Source organism: Dendrobates tinctorius, unplaced genomic scaffold (genome assembly GCF_039654945.1).
Source record: "Dendrobates tinctorius isolate UK_male_01 unplaced genomic scaffold, ASM3965494v1 ptg000013l, whole genome shotgun sequence".
NCBI lineage: Eukaryota > Metazoa > Chordata > Amphibia > Anura > Dendrobatidae > Dendrobates > Dendrobates tinctorius.
In genome coordinates, this window is record NW_027361681.1 from 6,608,546 (window position 1) to 6,630,000 (window position 21,455).

The window sequence follows — 21,455 nt, forward strand, 5'->3', positions numbered from 1 at the left end:
ACAGGGTCCCTCATAGTGCAATCAAGTGTCTCTGACAGTGGGGGTGCACACCCGCCTTCAGACACATCGGCGTACTATGAAGGGCCCAGTACCAGTACCGACGCCCACGAGTGGGCCCCCCTTGCTTGGGCAGGGCCCCAGCATTTGCAATATTTACCTCTCCCTGCTCCTCTGCTGTGTAGTCTGGGCTGTCAAATCCTTCCCTGGGACTGCCACTATAAATTTGGTGAACTGATAGATGATGGTTAAGACGTAGCTATGCTCTGTCCTGCCGGCCGGGCTCTAGCTTCAGATGATTAATGGCTTCCATTTCTTATGGACGTCGACTCACAATGAGATGCAGTGGTGGTTTATCATCAGCTTTCACAGTTTTCCTACTCACAGACGTGTGACATTCCTGCCCACATTTTTAAATGTGCCCTCTCATGCCAATCCAATAGAATCGCCTACATCCTGTGACTTCTGTCTTTTGCACTCCAAAGTTACCTGACAGATCATGATAGGCAGTGAGGACCATGTCTACATCTCTCCCTGTGATCAAAATTTGATGGAGATGAGTAACGGTGATGGGATCAACGGTACTGCGATACAGCAACCCTTTCTTCACAAACAATTGTTTTTGCTGTCTCCACACACAAAGTAATTGAGGGTCAGCATCGCCTCTGAGAATTCTCCAGGGAGTTTTTCCCGTGATTAGTAATTCCTAAATTTCTGCAATCACTCGACTTTATGTCTGTACTTTTATCCATCTCGTTTCCTCTTGCGGAGAGTCTGGACTGTCTTACTGAGACAGAAATATTTATGAAGATTTATAAATACCCCAACAGTGTATACTGGTGTACGCTTCAAAAACATTTCCTTTTTTCTGCTTTTTAGATTGTTGTCTAATCCATACTGAAGCTGTGAGTGTCTTTGTCATACTCCGGAAACAAACACGGAGATTTTAAATGTTTAAACTATGCTATATATACCTGTTATCTGGTGATACTGTACCCTTTCTCAACTTTCTGCACTCTTGTCGAATCCATATTGTGCCTGAGACCGTCTGAGTCTGCCTCCTGATTACAGATGAGTGGTGTTTGAGTGGAACTGTTGGCCAAGTTCAAATTCTAGCTGTTTTGGGTGGTGTTAGATCCGTTCGTCGAACTACAACACTTTGATTAAAATTCGGCTGTTCAAGTTTCCGTTCGAGAACGTTTGGTTAAACAAAAGCGTATTTTTTTTTCACATTAATAATGGTTTTCAATGATAATAGACAGCTTTAGGGCATAGTAGCGGTGTCTGGTAGTGTATTACATTCATCTAGTCAGGTATTATTGCTTTATAGATTACAATCCTTGCTGCTGCAACCTAAAAAAAAATATCAAGGTAACAGCTATTCTATTCCCTATTAATACCCTTGTTAGCTGTGTTTAGTGTAGGAATAGCTGGAAAGTATTATTTGCTGGACATGAGTGTTCATTCTGGTCATATACATCTCACAGTACATACTGTATTTTTCTAACCATAAGACGCACTTTTTTCCTCCAAATTTGGGAGGAAAGTGTGGGTGCGTCTTATGGTCGGAATGTAGCATGTGGGGAGGCGGTAGCGGTGGAGTGAGACCGCGCTGGGATTGCAGGAAGCAGGAAAATGCCACCGCTGCAGGAATCCAGCCGCTGGGGAAACCACGTGGTCCCGATACTTAAAGTGAAGTGAATATTCATGAGCCACTTCCCGCTCTCCTGTCTGCTGAGCAGTGAGCGGGGAGCAGCAAATGACAGAGCCACATGGTTTCCCCAGCGCCGATTCCTGCAGCAGCTGGGGAGATCTGTGTCTGGTGGTGGAGGGGGCAGGAGCAGGGTGGAGGGGGCAGGAGCAGAGTGCAGCAGGAGGGATAGCCACATACCTGACAGGCAGCACAGACAGGGCTGTGCTGATGCGATGCAGAATGCTCCTGTGGTGGACCTGTGGTGAGGTCATGAAGATGGCAGGCTGGAGCATCACAGGACCGCACAATTCCCTGCCTCTTCATCATGTTATCACAGGTCCTGCAGACGCCGCACTACAAACAGTGCAGCATCCTCGTGCATGACCTGTGGTGAGGACATAAGAGGGCTCTGTGTAGCCATGGGATGCTGCATTACCTCACCACAGCGTGGCTTCCTAGCTGCAGGACCTGCACTGAGCACAGTGAGCAGCAACCTGTACAAGAATGAATTATAAGATTAGTAATTGCAGCACATAAAAATCACTCTGACATCCTGTGGTGAACTATAACTTCCAGCATGCCATAGGATCTGCAGGACATGCTGGGAGTTATAATTCTCCCATTTGATCTTAAAGCAGCACCCCAGTGTTATTTTTCAGCGCTGGAGTGGTGCTTTAAATATAAGCCATGTGCCCCCATTCTTATACTCACCCTCCAGCGTCTTCATACAGTACTTTACAGAGAACACACTAGTCCCACAGCACCATCTTCAACCTGTAGCTCCGAACATAATAACATAATATATATATATTAACACCACATATAATAGTACGTTATTTATGTTATTAAATATTTTACCACTTTTTTTTGGTTCAAACATATTTTTCCCCTATTTTCCACCTCTAAAACATGGGTGCGTCTTATAGTCCGAAAAGTACGGTAACTTGATTGCTTATTTCCATACACTTATTGACAGATTCTTGTTTTTTATGGTGATCTGTAATCAGAAAATCATCAAAGCAGTCAGGTTTGCTTGTGTTCGTCCAGAGGTTGTTGCTGCAGCGTGGGCCAATTCAAATTCCTTCCATATTCTGCAATAATATCGCCTTTATCTGCAATTCATGTAGAGTGAGCTGTCGTAGTAGGGATAGCGTACTACAGGCATCGAGTCAGGGATTATTGCCTTATAAATTATAATCTTTGCTGCTGCAATCTAAAAATAATCAATATAACATCTATTCTATCCCCTATTAATATCACTGTTAGCTGCATTTAGGACAGTGATAGGTGCTAGGTATCATCTGCTGGAAATGAGCGTTCATTCTGGTCACATACATCTCTTCCACAGTCAATAACTTGATTGCTTTTTTCATACACTAATTGACATATTCATGTTTTTTACCATGATCTGTACTTAGAAATTCATTAAAGCAGGCAAAATTAACTGATTTAATGTGTCCATTCACAGTTTTTCTGTTGCATCTTTTTATAAGAGGTACTGGAGGGAGACTTCATGCTACTGTAGCTGGAATTACCATTTCAAACCTCTCCAGCGCTTTGTTTCCATCCATTTGTGGATGCTTCTTAAAGTATGTTTAAGGTCATTGTCCTATTGGAAGACCCATGACCTAGGATGCAAACCCATCTTTCTGACACTGAGCACTATATTTTGATGCAAAATGCTTTGGGAATCTTCACATTTCATGATGCCTGCACATAGTCAAAGCACCCAGTGTCAGAGGCAGCAAAACAATCCCAAAATATCTTTGAACCTCCACCATATTTGACTGTAACTACTTTGTTCTTTTATTTGTAGGCCTCATTCCATTTACAGTAAACAGTAGAATGATGTGCTCTACCAAAAAGCTCTATCTTAGTTTCATCTGTCCATGAGAAACCTGCTGGCCCTCTAAAAATAGTGAGGGCCACCTGCTGGTACTAAATTGTAAGGGCTGCCTGCTGGCTGCCACGTTTCAAACTTTACAGAATTAATATGATAAATAGAGTTGAGCGAAACGGGTCAAACAATTTCAAAAGTCGCCGACTTTTGGCAAAGTCGGGTTTCATGAAACGAAACTCGACCCTAGGATGAGGTCGGCCACGAGGTCGGCGACTTACGCGCCAAAGTCTCGTTTCAAAAGTTTGTTTAGCGCTCTTTTTCAGCCAATCAGGATCCACGGACACTGTGGGCAACGTGATGACATAGGCAGGGGTCGCCACCATCTTTCAGAAGGGCATGCAAGTGATTGGCTTGCTTTGGTGGGCGTCACAGGGGTTATAAAAGGGCGTGCACGCCGACCGCCATCTTACTTCTGCCGATCTTAGCATAGGGAGAGGTTGCTGATTCTGTAGGGAGAGCGTTAGGCAGGGAAGAAGACAAAAAAACTGCTTCTGCTGCTAGCGATTTTGCCTGTGCAACACACCAGTCACTGTGTGTGCAGTGCAAGGGGAGGCTATATTGTGGTGGATCAGCGGTGTTGGTTGTTAGGCTGCCTTCTAAGGCTTCCTGACAGCTGCATTGCTGTTTCCCCACTGCTCTGCAAACTGCTTTTTTAAAAGCAATCCCAATTTTTTTTTTGTCCTGCTAAGGTACTGAGCGTGCATTTATTCACACCATACAGCGGTGTACGCTCCTCACACAGTACCGTGTAACGGCTGTTATCACAGCCACAGTGAAGCTATCTGTGTGTCACTGTGGAAGGATAAGTGGAGGACTTGTTCCGTTCTTACAGACCTACACTCTAGGGAGATTCCTATTCTGCCCAATTCTACAATTCACTTTTTTCACACCTGTGCCATCGAGCCTGTGACATAGCCCTCTGATATTCAGTGGGCCTAACACAATCCAAAAGTGTCCAGTGTCCACAAGTGTCTGCAGAAATTCAAAATCTCCCTTATCCTGTATTCACTTTTTTCACACCTGCTGCATCGAGCCTGTGACATAGCGCTCTGATATTCATTGGGCCTCACACAATCCAAAAGTGTCCAGTGTCTGCAGAAATTCAAAATCTCCCTTATCCTGTAGTCACTTTTTTCACACCTGCTGCATCGAGCCTGTGACATAGCGCTCTGATATTCATTGGGCCTCACACAATCCAAAAGTGTCCAGTGTCTGCAGAAATTCAAAATCTCCCTTATCCTGTAGTCACTTTTTTCACACCTGCTGCATCAAGCCTGTGACATGGCGCTCTGATATTCATTGGGCCTCACACAATCCAAAAGTGTCCAGTGTCCACAAGTGTCTGCAGAAATTCAAAATCTCCCTTATCCTGTAGTCACTTTTTTCACACCTGTGCCATCGAGCCTGTGACATAGCGCTGTGATATTCAGTGGGCCTCACACAATCCAAGTGTCCAGTGTCCACAAGTGTCTGCAGAAATTCAAAATCTCCCTTATCCTGTAGTCACTTTTTTCACACCTGTGCCATCGAGCCTGTGACATAGCGCTGTGATATTCAGTGGGCCTCACACAATCCAAGTGTCCAGTGTCCACAAGTGTCTGCAGAAATTCAAAATCTCCCTTATCCTGTAGTCACTTTTTTCACACCTGTGCCATCGAGCCTGTGACATAGCGCTGTGATATTCAGTGGGCCTCACACAATCCAAGTGTCCAGTGTTCACAAGTGTCTGCAGAAATTCAAAATCTCCCAGAAATTCAAAATCTCCCTTATCCTGTAGTCACTTTTTTCACACCTGTGCCATCGAGCCTGTGACATAGCGCTGTGATATTCAGTGGGCCTCACACAATCCAAGTGTCCAGTGTCCACAAGTGTCTGCAGAAATTCAAAATCTCCCAGAAATTCAAAATCTCCCTTATCCTGTAGTCACTTTTTTCACACCTGCTGCATCGAGCCTGTGACATAGCGCTGTGATATTCAGTGGGCCTCACACAATCCAAGTGTCCAGTGTCCACAAGTGTCTGCAGAAAATCTAAATCTCCCTTATCTTGTAGTCACATTTTTCACACCTGTGCCATCGAGCTTGTGACATAGCGCTGTGATATTCAGTGGGCCTCACACAATCCAAGTGTCCAGTGTCCACAAGTGTCTGCAGAAATTCAAAATCTCCCAGAAATTCAAACTCTCCCTTATCCTGTAGTCACTTTTTTCACACCTGTGCCATCGAGCCTGTGACATAGCGCTGTGATATTCAGTGGGCCTCACACAATCCAAGTGTCAAGTGTCCACAAGTGTCTGCAGAAATTCAAAATCTCCCAGAAATTCAAAATCTCCCTTACCCTGTAGTCACTTTTTTCACACCTGTGCCATCGAGCCTGTGACATAGCGCTGTGATATTCAGTGGGCCTCACAAAATCCAAGTGTCCAGTGTCCACAAGTGTCTGCAGAAAATCGAAATCTCCTCTGTCCTATAGACACCTTGTACCTTGTTTTACATTACTATATAGTTTGTAGGATTTTGTCTACATTTCTACCAAAAATGAGGAAGGCTGGTGGAAGAGGCCGTGGAATTGGGCGGGGGTTGGCAGCTGGTAATGATGGTGTTGGTGGTGGATCTGATGGTAGTGGCAAAAGCAAAATAGGACCGAATGCAGGAGGTGTTGAGCCTGCGTCATCGTCTGGCTCCATAAGGCTTTGAAGGCTTAGTTTTCTAGGAGTTGGCAAACCGCTTTTAACGCCAGAGCATCAGGAAAAAGTTTTGTCTTACATTGCTGACTCAGCCTCCAGCTCTATCGCCTCCTCTTCTGAAGTTGTAAAAAGTAAAAGCACTGAGTCATCATTGGAGGCTCATGTTCATGAACCACACCTTTCCTTGTGTCCTTCACCACAACCAAGATTGAAGGATGACGCAGGCCATACTACTGATTACTCCATGGAGCTGTTTTCACATACCATGCCTGGATTATCAAGTGAAATGGTGAATTACCCAGGCCAAGATGAATCTGACATGGAGTGCACTGATGCACAGCCGCTGATAGATGATTCTGCTGGTACATTCACTCAGAGCACTACATTGTCCTCGCAGTGTACAGAGCCAGATTCTGACCCTGATGAGACTCAGGTGCCCCTTCCCGCACACTATACCACCATACACGGTGACACAGAGAAAGGTGCACATGACATAGAAGAGGAGGTGATGGATGACCCAGTTGTTGACCCAGATTGGCATCCATTGGGGGAAGAGGGTGCTGCTTCCAATAGCTCAGATGAGGAGCATCCACAGCAGACATCGACATCGCAACAGCTGTTATCTGGCAGGCCCGGAGCACTCCAAAGACAGGTTCCAAAAATCAAAAGAGTTGCTGGACAGCTTGTCCAGAGGGTCAAAACATCACAGCGTGCTAGGCTGCAAAATGTCTGCCAAAGTAGGAAGAGTGCAGTGTGGCACTTTTTTGAACAAAATCCTCATGATCAGGCCAAGGTTATCTGTAAGAAGTGCGCAAAGACCTTTAGCCGAGGGAAAAATCTGAAAAATTTGAATACCAGTTGCATGCCTAGACATTTAACCAGCATGCACTTGCAAGCGTGGACACAACACCAAACCTCAAGTGCCACATGTGCAACTGATCACAAAGAAGGTAGTCAGCAACGCTACATTGTTTCCCCCACTGTAAGCCCACCGGTTAGCACAGCAGCAAATGTTGAGGTGTCGTTGCAAGGCCACAGCAGTCAGGAAATCCCACTGTTATATCAACAAAACACTGAATCTAGGCCATCAGAAAGAACACCAACTCCATCATCATCATCAACCCTCTCTCAGTCCGCCCTGTCCACCGCTACTTCCACCATATGCAGCTCTCAAGTCCAGCTCACCCTCCCAGACACTATGAGTAGGTCAAGAAAGTACTCAGTCTCTCATCCGCGTACACTGGGTTTGAACGCCCACATTGCCAAACTAATCTCGTTTGAGATGATGCCCTATCGGTTGGTGGAAAGCGCACCTTTCCGCGAACTCATGGCCTATGCAGTACCATGCTATGACCTACCCAGTCGCCACTTCTTCTCTCGCAAAGCCATCCCAGCCCTCCACCATCATGTGAAAGACCGCATTGTCCATGCACTCAAGCAGTCAGTGTGTGGAAAGGTGCACCTCACAACTGATGCATGGTCCAGTCGGCATGGCCAGGGCCGTTACGTGTCCATCACTGCGCACTGGGTTAATGTGGTGGATGCAGGGTCCACAGGGGACAGCGGTGGTGGGACAGTGCTGCCTAGCCCATGGTATAGGAAACAGTTGGCTGTAGGCGTTCCACCCTCCTTCTCCTCCAGAAGCGAAAGCTCGTCCACAGAGCGCAGTCGTACGAGCACTCCATCTGCAGCTGCCACTGTTGCACATGAGGTGTCCCCCTATCGAGCAGCTAGTGGAAAGCGTCAGCAGGCTGTGTTGCAGATGATGTGTTTGGGCGATAGACACACCGCCGAGGTGCTGGCCGAGTACTTGAAGCGACAAACTGAGTCATGGCTGGGCAGTGTACATCTTGAGGCAGGCAAGGTAGTTAGTGATAACGGCCGTAATTTTGTGGCAGCCATAGCCCTTTCAAAACTCAGCCACATACCTTGCTTGGCTCACACCTTGAACCTGGTGGTGCAGTGCTTCCTCAAAAATTATCCGGAGTTAACAGCCCTGCTCCATAAGGTGCGAAGACTGTGCGCGCACATCCGCAGGTCGCCTTTACACTCCGTTCGTATGCAGAAGCTGCAGCGATTGATCCACCTTCCCAACCACCGCCTCATTATCGACATTGCAACAAGGTGGAACTCCACCCTGCACATGGTGGAGCGGCTGTGCGAGCAGAGGCAGGCCATAATGCATTTGTGGGAGGATACACGGCCAGGCACTTTGAGAGCAGACATGGAGTTGACAGGTGTGCAGTGGTCGAAGCTGAAAGACCTCTGTAAAGTCCTTCAGTGTTTTGAGGAATGCACACGGCTGGTAAGCGCAGACAACGCCATCCTAAGCATGAGCATCCCACTTATGCGTCTGCTCATGCAAACTTTGACGCACCTTAAGGAGCAGGCGTCTGCAGCCAATGTTGACGAGGAGGAAGAGGTGGAGGGAATCCTTGATGACATTCAGCCATTGTCTGCTCAGAGACCTCTCCTGGACGAGTTGGTGGAAGAAGAGGAGGAGGAGGATGATGATGGGGATGATTACTTAGGGGAGGAGGATGCATCTCGTGGGGCAAGTGAAAATGTTGGCGTGGCAAGGTCTGGTACAGGGTTTGTGTGTGACTGGAGGGATGTGGATTTGCCAGAAAGTGCTCCTCCACCCAACACTCGCAGTGCATCACTGACACCGGGAACATTGGCCCACATGTCAGATTATGCCTTGCGGATCCTAAAAAGGGACCCCCGCATTGCCAAAATGATGAACGATGACGACTACTGGTTGGCCAGCATCCTGGATCCACGCTATAAAGGCAAATTACAAAGCATCATGCCACAGGAGAACCTTGACCTAATATTGGCTAATAAACAAGCAACTCTGGTAAATCGGTTGCTTGAAGCATTCCCAGCACACAGCAGCGGTGATGGTTCTCACACGAGCCGTACGGGCCGGGTGCAGCTTGGCAGAGGTGTTCATGGTGCACACAGCAGAAGTGGCGTTGGAGACAGGGGTTTCATGACAATGTTGTGGACTGATTTTTCAAGTACGGCTCACACAACTGGTAATACAGCATCGATGGAAAGTGACAGGAGACAGCAGTTGTCAACTATGGTTACAAACTACTTTTCCTCCCATATCGATGTTCTCCCACACAGGTCATTCCCCTTTGACTACTGGGCTGCTAAACTGGACACCTGGCCTGAATTGGCACAATATGCCTTACAGGAGCTCGCTTGCCCAGCTGCAAGTGTGCTATCGGAAAGAGTCTTCAGTGCAGCTGGATCAATCCTGACAGAAAAAAGGACCCGTCTGTCAACCCAAAATGTGGATGATATAACCTTCATTAAAATGAACCATGCATGGGTTTCCAAGGATTTTGTCCCACCTTCCCCTGATGACACATAGGGTGACAGAAAAATGGCTTGCTTTGGTCCACCTCTTCCTGGGACTTGACCTATTTCGCCTTTTGCATCAGCTGAATGTCCAACATCAACATATGCCACTTTCTAAAACTCCCTAACTGTGCTGCCTCCCCCCCAATGGTCGGGGTCACCACCTAGCGCACAACACCGTGCGAGTGCCGTTGCCCTGGACAGGTGGGTAGGCCGACTCTTGGGCGCGGGCACTGGCACAGGGTCCCTCATAGTGCAATCAAGTGTCTCTGACGGTGGTGGTGCACACCCGCCGTCAGACACACCTCTGTACTATGAGGGGCCCAGTGCCAGTACCGACGCCCACGAGTGGGCCCCCCTTGCTTGGGCAGGGCCCCAGCATTTGCAATCTTTACCTCTCCCTGCTCCTCCGCTGTGTAATCTGGGCCGTCAAATCCATACTGTGCCTGACACCGTCTGAGCCTGCCTCCTGAGACATATATTTTGAATGTGTATGCTATCCATACATGTTATCCAGGGATACGGTACCCTTTCTAACCTTTGTGCAATCACGTGCAATCCATACTGGGCCTAACACCGTTTGAGCCTGCCTCCTGATGTATAGACATATATTTTGAATGTGTACGCTATCCATACATGTTATCCGGGGATACGGTACCCTTTCTCACCTTTGTGCAATCACTTGCAAGCCATACTGGGCCTAACACCGTCTGAGCCTGCCTCCTGATGTATAGACATATCTTTTGAATGTGTACGCTATCCATACATGTTATCCGGGGATACGGTACCCTTTCTCACCTTTGTGCAATCACTTGCAAGCCATACTGGGCCTTACACCATCTGAGCCTGCCTCCTGATGTATAGACATATCTTTTGAATGTGTAAGCTATCCATACATGTTATCCGGGGATACGGTACCCTTTCTCACCTTTGTGCAATCACTTGCAAGCCATACTGGGCCTTACACCGTCTGAGCCTGCCTCCTGATGTATAGACATATCTTTTGAATGTGTACGCTATCCATACATGTTATCCGGGGATACGGTACCCTTTCTCACCTTTGTGCAATCACTTGCAAGCCATACTGGGCTTTACACCGTCTGAGCCTGCCTCCTGATGTATAGACATATCTTTTGAATGTGTACGCTATCTATACATGTTATCCGGGGATACGGTACCCTTTCTCACCTTTGTGCAATCACGTGCAAGCCATACTGGGCCTAACACCGTCTGAGCCTGCCTCCTGATGTATAGACATATCTTTTGAATGTGTACGCTATCCATACATGTTATCCGGGGATACGGTACCCTTTCTCACCTTTGTGCAATCACGTGTAACCCATACTGGGCGTGAGAATGGCTGGCGAGCTGTTAAGCAAGCTACAGCACCTGTGGTTTGCACACGTAAGTTTTTCATTTTTTTCAGGAATGACGGTTAGGCCTAATTCCGGAATTGCGGTTGACCTGCACTTACTGGGAAATCATCGTTCGCGAGTAATAATTGTAATCAGTGATCCCCATCACTAACGTTGTTCAGCGGGTTATCTGCACCTGTAAGCGACAAACGCTGGCCTTTTCAGTGTAGCGCACATGCAGCCACGGACATGTAAGGGCATGACACACCAGTTATTGGCCAATCTCATGTGCCAGAGCCTCACGTGTCCCTCTAGTAAGCCGGACTCAGACCGCGGGGCATGACGGAGTCTCGTTCGTTAACGGAATTAAGCTTGCAATGTGTGCATCTGTTCTGTAGCTGGCATGGTTGAGGTTGCCCGTGTTGAGTCAAATTACGCCGTAGGCTCCACTCCTGGTGGTGCCCTTCTGGACATTCCTTTAAGGTTCAGCTTTGCAACCATAATGCCCACGTAAAACAAACACTTTGCCTTCATGATCGCTGTTTGGAGGGTCATGACTCGTGGGAATAACGCCGCCCAATCAGTTAACCTGCTAGAGAGATCCTTCGTTGCTCCCAAGCATGACATCACACTCCCTGGAGGAAGGTAATGCCACTGTGGCGACCGTACTCCTGGGGGCGACACAAGTGCACTGATGCCCAGCCACTGCGCGATGAATCTGCTGGTACATTGACCCAGACCACTACATTCCCCTCGCACGCTACCCGGCCTGAATCTGACCCTGATGAAACTCAGGTTACCCTTCCCATATACAGTTCCATCTTACACGGTGACAAAGAGGAAGCTGCAGATGAAAGTGCAGGTTCGTCCCACCCGCCATCAGACACACCACCGTACTATCAGGGGCCCTGTGCCAGTGCCGTCGCCAACGAGTGGGCCCCCCCTGCTTGCTCAGGATCACAGCACTTGCAAGGTTGAAATACTGTGCAGTGAGATGGAAGATGGGGACGACGAGGAGTCCAGACTAGTACAGGGATTCCCTAGCGAGGAGACTTATTTCATTGTTTTCAATGTTGGGACAGCAATTTTTGGGGAGCACTATACTCTGGAGAATGATAGATGGGGCCCACCATACACTGGAACATTCCAAAGGTGGACATCAGACACTGGAGCAGCATTTACAGGGCCCATTATACACTAGAGCATTAGAAATGTGGCCCATTATGTTTGGAGCATTATTTGGGCTCATAAGACAGTGGAGCTTCATCCAAGGGGACCAGCATATACTCTAGCATTATGTGGAGCTCATCATATACTGTTTCAAACATTATATGGGACCAATGATTCTGTACGGAGAAATAGATGGGCCTCATCATGAGATGTAAAAAGTGAAGCATTTTTCATTGTACTATACCGCTATTTCTCTGCCGTATCGGAGCATGATGAGTTGTGGTATTATGTGCCCAGGGCACATGAAAACCTGGAGCCAGCCCTACCCCCCCACAACTTTAGCCAAATAACCCCCATTTTTCAGTGCGTAACTTGTATTATGAAGTTAATTAAGGTTGACCAGCTTAAGTAAGAAGAATTGATGCTTTTGGCATTCAAATGAGCACTGTAGGTGTGTTTCCTGTCCTCCTCTCACTGCCGACTTTTATTCTCCATTGACTTACATTGGGTTTCGTGTTTCGGGATGACCCCGACTTTTCCCTATAATCGGCCGATCTTGCTCGACCCGACTTTTGGAAAAGTCGGGTTTCACGAAACGAAACTCGACCATAAAAAACCAAAAGTCGCTCAACTCTAATGATAAAGAAAAGTTGCAAATCTCAGATGTATAAATTATATTGCAGTTGCAATATATGGCTATGCAAAGCTTAGCTGACTACTTGACCTCTAAAAATGCTTATTGAGGGCTGGCTGCTGACCCTCTAAAATTAGAGTGAACCTGAAAAAAAAAACTTTGTGACTTTCAGAGTCCCTCCTTCATAAACAGGATGTGTCTGATCATGCCTCACACACCACATGGCCAGATAAGCTAATAAAGTGTTAAAAATGCATTTCCTGGTGAAAGCAATGCAAACTTGCAAAAATGCAGCAAAAACATTTAGTCTGAACATAGCCTAAGGTGTGGAGGAGCATTTTTTTTCTCTTATTTATTTTGCCTTATATACAATTAATTTTCCAGGAAATAATGTTTCTTAACGTTTTTTATGTGTTGTCTGTCTGTAAAAGTGGCGTAATACTCTGACAACATTGTTCCCAGCAGGGACCTGAGATTCAGAGATGCTTCCTGGGGTCTTCTCCATGCTGTTCCCATGCCATTTTAGAACTGTTTCCATCGATTTGAGTTATTTTTAGATTCCTCCAGGCCTCCGGAAAAATACTCTTGCTTCCCATTGACTTCCATTATATTCATTACTTGAGCACTCCAGCATTACAATTAGCTCGACTCAAGTAATGAGCACCCAAGCATTTTAGTGCTCACGCATCACTAGATATACCATCAAGACAGAACTTCTTCCAAGAGTTATAACTTTTTATTGTTTTTTTTCAATGACAAAGCCATATGGGCATTTGTGTTTTGCAGAATTACTTGCACTCTCAAATGACACCATTCACTTCACCAAATAATAGAGGAAATAATTCCAGATTCCATGAAATGGGGAAGATAAACAATTCTGTCATGTATAGCATTTTATTACTTTTGTGGCCTATAAAAAATTCTGCACTTTGTAAAAAAAATATTGGTTTGTGTCAGCATTTTCAAAGTTCCATTACTTGCTAACTCACCAATCTTATCTTATTCAAATAATCTTTATTTTTGTTTTGTAACTGCAGTTTAAATTTACTTTCTCGCATTACAGATGACTTAATTTTTTTCCATTAACGTCAATGTCATTGTCATATTTCATTTTAATTTGTCCCTTGATTGCTGTAACATTTACTCACTTAATCTTGCCATCAATATAACTGTAAATATTTTTTCTGCACTCAACTATTCCTAGTTTTGTACTTTTGCTGTCATCGAGACAATCGTTTATCTGTCACCTCTTCTATGTATTGTCCATCAATTTTGGCCTGGCCGACTTCAGTACACTGTGACTTTACCTTCTGTTTTATTACTATAATTTCACATTTCTCTTGATTTTTAGGTGCAGCAATTAACATAATGGCCATTGCACCAATTTCAGAGTTTTTGGTCAGTTGCCTAAATCAATGATGTGTTTTAAGGGCAGGACACGATTCATAATTGTGATATTTTATTTAAATATTATGTGGACTTTGCTTCGGTTAAAATTCTTGTTACAGTTGAATAGTTTTCTCCATTTCAAGCGGCGCTGGCTTCACCCACTAAGAATTTTGAATTTTGTAACGCACTAGGGGAGCAATAAGAATACTACTGTTATGTGCAGCATAGACATTACTATGCCTATTACGGAGATGGGAAAAGCCATAAAAATATATGGGGTACTAAGATTACCAGTGTCCTCGCATAAAAGGAGACATAGCAAAACTCTTACTGAATGAGAACTTTGTCCATTTGAAGGCTAATCTGGATGCGTTGTTTGAGTTTCCAAAAAGCCCTACTTAAATTACAAAAAAAAAAACGCACATAAAGATTCCGAATAGGAAATGTGTAACATCAGTTAAAATGTGAAATGACTTTTATAAAACTTGTTTCCTTTTTTAAATTTCTTCCACGTGTCACAGCTGCATCTTAAATATGAATATGTCCTGAAAAAGCCTCAGTTTTCATGTGTGTTGCTCACTTTTACTTGCAGCTGACCAAACATAATTGCCAGCATACACAAATTTAGAATTTCACTGACTTTTTGAAAAGAAATTAGTTTGATACGTCTTTATATACTCCGTTGTTATCCTAGGCTTACATTATAAATTACTTTTGACTGCAGTATTCTTAACGTACAAAAATAGTACTGAATATACAAAAAGCGAATGTCTGAATTGTTCAAAATCCAAAATGTAATTGATTTCCTGTTGCTTATGTGGTTTCAACATATTCATTGCTGAGCAGAGATTTGTCGGCATTCACTGCAACCCCTGTCCTAAATGGCGCTCACAATCCAATTTCCTTATCTCAAACACACACACAAACTATTACCTATTTCTTAGTAGGCCAGTTGACCTTCATTACATTTTTAGAGTGTGGAAGGAAACCAGATTATCCTCCGAAAATCGACACAAATTCAGGAAAAACAAACATACTCTGCATGGTAACATGGCTAACCACTGAGCCACAATGCTGCCACAGATTTTGGCTACTGGGACCCAACCAAGAGTTATTGTACAGAAAAATTGACAGCAGTGTGTCATATACCAGTTCAAAGACAAAGTCAGACAACACAGTATAATAAGTAGAAAATAGAAAAAAAAATATGTAGGTGCTTATAATAAACTAATAAACTATCCGCTAAGTGATGTCAGTGTGTAAAGATAAAGCTCAATGGAAAGTGGCTGAAAGCAGGGACTTTGAAAACCATAATCTCCAGCCAGTGTGGTCCAGTCGGAGGCAGACAACTTGTTAGATGGTGGTTGGAGATGTGAGATAGAACACTAATTATGTGATATCTTAAAACATGCATTCACTATAAAACTGGTCAGGGAAGAGGGGAGTAGTAGTGTACCAACCAGAATAACAAGGTAATATGAACAGGGGTAACTAAAAATACCAAACATACAAATATACTCACACATATAACAGGAATGCATAGGGAAGTTGAGGATAGGGCTAGACTAAAGTAGAAGAAAGGGAATTATCACACACTCAAAACCTAGCAACAGTCACAGATAAATCAACCAGATACCTTCTCCAATAATAACCAACAACAGCCTCCAGCCATGCAGCATAAGCTCTCTGACAATGAGTGCTAGCCAGGACCCTGTTTATATAGTAGATGGGAGTAGCTAACAGTGCACAGCTGAGAGCCTTATGCTCCAGGAGCTCTCAACAGATTAACCCCTGCACTAATAAAATAAATTTACACTGTTTAATATAAAAGTGAAGTGCTACTAATCAGTGCAGGAGTAGGAGAAATTAGACACTGCAGTCTTTTAGTTCCTCTCTGTCTTGGAAAACCTGTAACAGCAGAGGTTATGATTTGCCGTGGGGGTTCTGATTTGCCTATGAGCAGCTCTCACTGAAATTTTGCTTGGTTTTCCAGATCTTATCTTGACCTCCATTCTTCTTGTTAACTGCAATTTCTTAATAACTTTTCAAACTGAGGAAAGGACAACTTAAAATGCTTTGCTATCTTCTTATAGCCTTCTTCCGAATTTTGGGCCTCACCATTTTAATTTTCAGAGTGCTAGGCAGCTGCTTAGAAGAACCAATGGCTGCTGTTTTTAGCACAAGGCTGGGTTTTTATAAAGCTGTGAAATTTGCATGACCTCGTCTTTCCTAATAATAGTGAACGAGCCATAACCCTAAGAGGCTAATTAAGGTCTAAAACCTTTGTCAAAGTTATCTGAGCATACAAATCTCCAAGGGTGAGCAAACTTTTGCATTGGGCCATTTTCCTTTTTATAATTTTTAAAATGTAAAATATGAATATATTTGCTTAAAATACAAAGGAAATGTGTCATCTTTAACTTTAGGCCTTTTAGAAGTCATTTCATTTTCAACTTACTTAACTGTTCATAATAACAGTAATTTTTACCGGGGGTGAAAAAATGTCTACGTGCCACTGTACATAGATTGTGATCTTTCTCAAGCTGATACCCTGAGCTCAGATCCTGTTGATTTCTGGGTCATAAATTGAACTGATGGTAAAAACTGGCCTATTTGACTATGGGCGTACTATCATGTTGAGACCCAGTGTAATATCAAAGGTGTTCAGCATGGCGGATGATTTTTCACACCAAAGCAAACCAAATTATCCACTATAAATGATAAAAACCTGATATTTGTCCACATTAATCAGGCATGGATCAGTTTTGTACCTTTGGCTCATGTCAATGTAATCTGTATTCTACTGTGATCTACACAGTTTTGCTTTCACCAGGGCCAATGGTACAGGGCCGGCATAAGCACCGGTGCACCCGGGCAAGTGCCAGGGCCATGGCAAGACAGGGAGCCCACTCATGTTGTCTGGGATACGCCGGGCAGCCTGCTGACTGTGAGCGCACACAAACCTCCATTACCACAGGAGCAGCCGGAGCATTACCCGAGCTGCAGCACCTGTGAGCCGCTCCGGGGGAAGCAGTTGCTGGGCGCTCCACAGCCCAGGGAGGCCCCATCGTGGCCTGTGTCTCATGCAGCAGTGACTCGTGGGGAAGATGGGAATATGGAGCCCGCACGGAAGGAGGAGAAGATACCGCTGCTGCCCGGATCCCACCAGCTCTCCTCATCACCAGACCCGGGTTGCTCCTGGGACTTGGAGGCCCCATCATGGCCTGTGTCTCACCCGCCACCGGGGACATGCAGCGGTGAACGGGCGGGGAAGATGGATATTCATTGTAGAGCCTGCTCGAAGGGAGGAGAAGACACCGCCGCTGCCTGGATCCCACCAGCTCTCCTCATCACCAGACCTGGGCGGCTCCTGGGAGCCTGGCTACTGTCACCAGGGGCACGGAGGGGCCACAGTGCTCTTCTATCTGAGGACCCCGAGCACAGACGCTGCCGCAGACCCTGTATGACTGGGTGATGTGACATTGTGACCCTCCGCAGCCTGTACGGTGTCTTTATTTTGGTGATTTGCCCCCACCCCTGAGGCACTTGTTCAATGGAAGTATGTTACCAGCTGCCGGTGCTGCCCCTGGTCAGGCTGGTCCCGAAGCATTTCCTGAGCCACCGCTGTACCATCAGCTTCAGCTCCATCTCTGTTCGGATGTCCCAACCCCAGGCAGCTTTCTCAGGTAAGATGGCAGCCACCCACCACACTGACAGACCCCCTACTGCGGTCGGTCTCCCTGCAGCGGAAACATTCAGCAAGGCTATACGCTGCCCGTTGCGTGCAGGTGGGGTTCTGTATCCCCCCTCCATCCTCATCGCTCCATGAGTCTCCATCAGCTAAATTATTTAGGAAATTGCTGTTTATGGATCTCATTTAGAGTTGATACGAATCAATTTGCAGGATGGTGGTCCATCGAGAACGACTGTCCTCTCCAGACGGATCCCTGAGGACCACCTCTTACCTGACGTCATCTGCGGCTCTTTTGGTTAGCAATTAGCTGGCCTGGCATGGCGTCACACCGCAACAAAGGCAATGCATCCAGCCCACGTAATCAATGGCATCTGGTAAGGGCGAGCTCTCGGTTCCCAGTTGGAGGACGTGCAAGTCAATTCACATCGTCTTTTCTCATACCGCTCCTAAGGGTGTGTGCACACATTGCGGATTCTGCTGTGGATCCGCAGCAGATTTGGTCCTGCGGATCCGCAGCAGTTTCCTTATAAGTCAATGCAAATTGAAAACCGCAGTGCCCACTGGGTGGAATGTTCCGCGCGGATTTGCTGCCGTTTTAAATCCGCAGCATGTCACTTCTTTGTGCAGATTTCGCAGAGGTTTGGCATGCTCCATGACAGGTGTCAAACCGCAGGGGAAAACCACAGGCAAAACCACAGAAAATCCGCAGATAAACTGCAGGTCTTTTGGCCTGCAGATTTACCTGCGGATTTAGACAAATCCGCGTGGAAAATTCTGCAGCAGAATCCGCAACATGTGCACACACCCTAAGTGTGAGCCGTCCTCTCCTGTTAAACTGTAACTTCTCTTTGGCTGTGTTACTTTTCTTGGAAAGCTGGGTGGCCACCAGACTCCTGAATTTGGCCAGTCATATAGGTTTCACCACTTTGGCTTGAAGTAGTAATGGTGGACACACTGGTAACCCAACGTCTTGCTGTCTGACCTGGTAGGAGGACTCTGATGGGTTCTTCTGGTATGTGGCATCATTTCCCACGGCCGCTCTGGTACCAAGTAAACCACTGGTGGATGTCGTCCAGCTCATAGTGGATTGAACTGTTGTCTTGCATCCCTGGAGGGTTAGTTGCCCCACACATTACAGTACGGTCATGTGAACTCGGACAGTCCAAACATCATGTGTATGGGGCTGCACGTCTCTTCCTGATGGGTGACGTTGGGGGAGAGAAGGGTTGACCATGTCACATTTCAGCACACAATATTGTTGTTTATAGAGAAGAGCCACCAACAGACACATGAACGCTCCAACATATAGACATCGTAGATACACACGGGTGTGAGGCGTCTTGTCATGTCTGGCTGGCATCAAGCAGAGATTGGAAAACGGTCGATATTATTAGGATCTTCATCATCCCCATCCATATAGAACCACCACATACATGCATTATCATCACTGTCCCCATTGGGGCTCACAATTTCAATTCCTTATTGGTATGTCTGGAGTGTGGGAGGAAATGTGGGTGAACTTACCCCAAAGCAACTGTACAATAGCTATCACTCAGCTTAATCTTCTCTACCACTTCATTGCTTTTTCCTGAATAGCTATCACTCATGTAAGAAGTGAAATCTGGCACTGTACTACACCTATATATCTCTCCTGTATCTGTGCATCATGAATTGTGGTATGTGTTAAAGGGGAGGGCCCACGGAGACTCTTTCGCCCGGGACCCTCAAAAACCTGGAGCCGGCCTTGCCAATGGACCACACTCTGCCCAACATCTTCTCTCTGTCCATCATGTATACGGTAATGCTGCTGCCGCCGATGCTGACATTGCTGGCACTAAACTTTCTGGCATTTTATGCTTTGTCCCATCTGCAGGGCCACTCTTGCCACACACCTCCTGGATGCCAATTGTGTTTCATAGTGCTTGACTGTACTGCTGCTACCAGGGCAGCTATTGCTGGCCCTAAATTGCAAAGCATTGTCTGCCCCATCTTAACTCTCTACCTTGCTGCCACTTCCACAGCCACTGCACAGCACTCTAGCTACACACCTCCTGGCTGCTCAATGTGTTTCATAGGGCTTGATTGTACTGTTGATGCTGGGAACCATACTCTCATGTTTTTGTACCCTCAAGAAACAACTCTGATGATAGGGCTACATTTTAAAAGGCTTAATGACAACAAGCTGAGCTTCTTCACATTTAGTGCCACTGTTTTGTCTCCTGCAATAAGGGGATAATTTTTGAATGGCTTTGAAAATAAGCCTTTGTAAATGCCTAGTGATTTTGTCATTAGCAAATGAGTTCCAATCACAAAAATTGTATATTTTTTCACTTCTGATTGAGTGGCCATTATTTCTAAACATTCAAAACTGACGTAAACTTTGACACGTGATAAGATTTTTAATATTAGACCGTGTAGGACCGCCCCGACCACAGAGTCACCTTGTCGATGGTGGAACAGCTTTTATGCTATACTAGCTGAAGAGCCCGGCATTGCCTGGGCATAGTAACCAACTGTTGTTAGTTATAACAAATTATAATGATTATATTGCACATAAAAACCGTGCATCTAATCCTATCCTGTGTGATACTGTCTTCTGCTGAGCCTTGTATCTAATCCTATTCTGTGTGATACTGTCTGCTGAGCCGTGTATCTATTCCTATCCTGTGTGATACTGACTGCTGAGCTGTGTATCTAATCCTATCCTGTGTGATACTGCCTGCTGAGCCATGTGTCTAATCCTCTCCTGTGTGATACTGACTGCTGAGCTGTGTATCTATTCCTATCCTGTGTGATACTGACTGCTGAGCTGTATATCTAATCCTATCCTGTGTGATACTGACTGCTGACCTGTGTATCTAATCCTATCCTGTGTGATACTGAGATCCCCCTGCAGTCTGTGTCAGAGGGTGGTCTGTGTTGGCACGGTAATAAATTGCGTTGTTTCCAGCTTTACAGAAGGATGATAACACCATAGAAATTATAAGAATAATAGGCCTCAGTTACCACAACTGCCTACAAAGAAAACTGTTGCTGATAGCAACCAATCACAGCTCATTTTTCATCTTTTAAACAGCTCTGGGACAGCGTGGCGAGCTTTGAGTGGCGACTTTTGTGTTTTGACTTTTATGTGGCGAGGTTGGTGTATGTGTGGTGAAATGTATGCTGAGGGTGGTATATGTGTTGAAGCACGTGGTAGTGTGTGACGCATTTTGTGTGTTCATATCCCTGTGTGTGGTGAGTATCCCATGTCAGGGCCTCACCTTAGCAACTGTATGGTATATACTGTTTGGCGCCATCGCTCTCATTGTTTAAGTCCCCCTTGTTCACATCTGGCAGCTGTCAATTTGCCTCCAACACTTTTCCTTTCACTCTTTCCCCATTATGTAGATAGGGGCAAAATTGTTTGGTGAATTGGAACGCGGGGGGTTAAAATTTTGCCTCACAATATAGCCTATGATGCTCTCGGGGTCCAGACGTGTGACTGTGCAAAATTTTGTGGCTGTAGCTACGACGGTGCAGATGCCAATCCCGTAAATACATACATACACTTTTTCCCCATTATG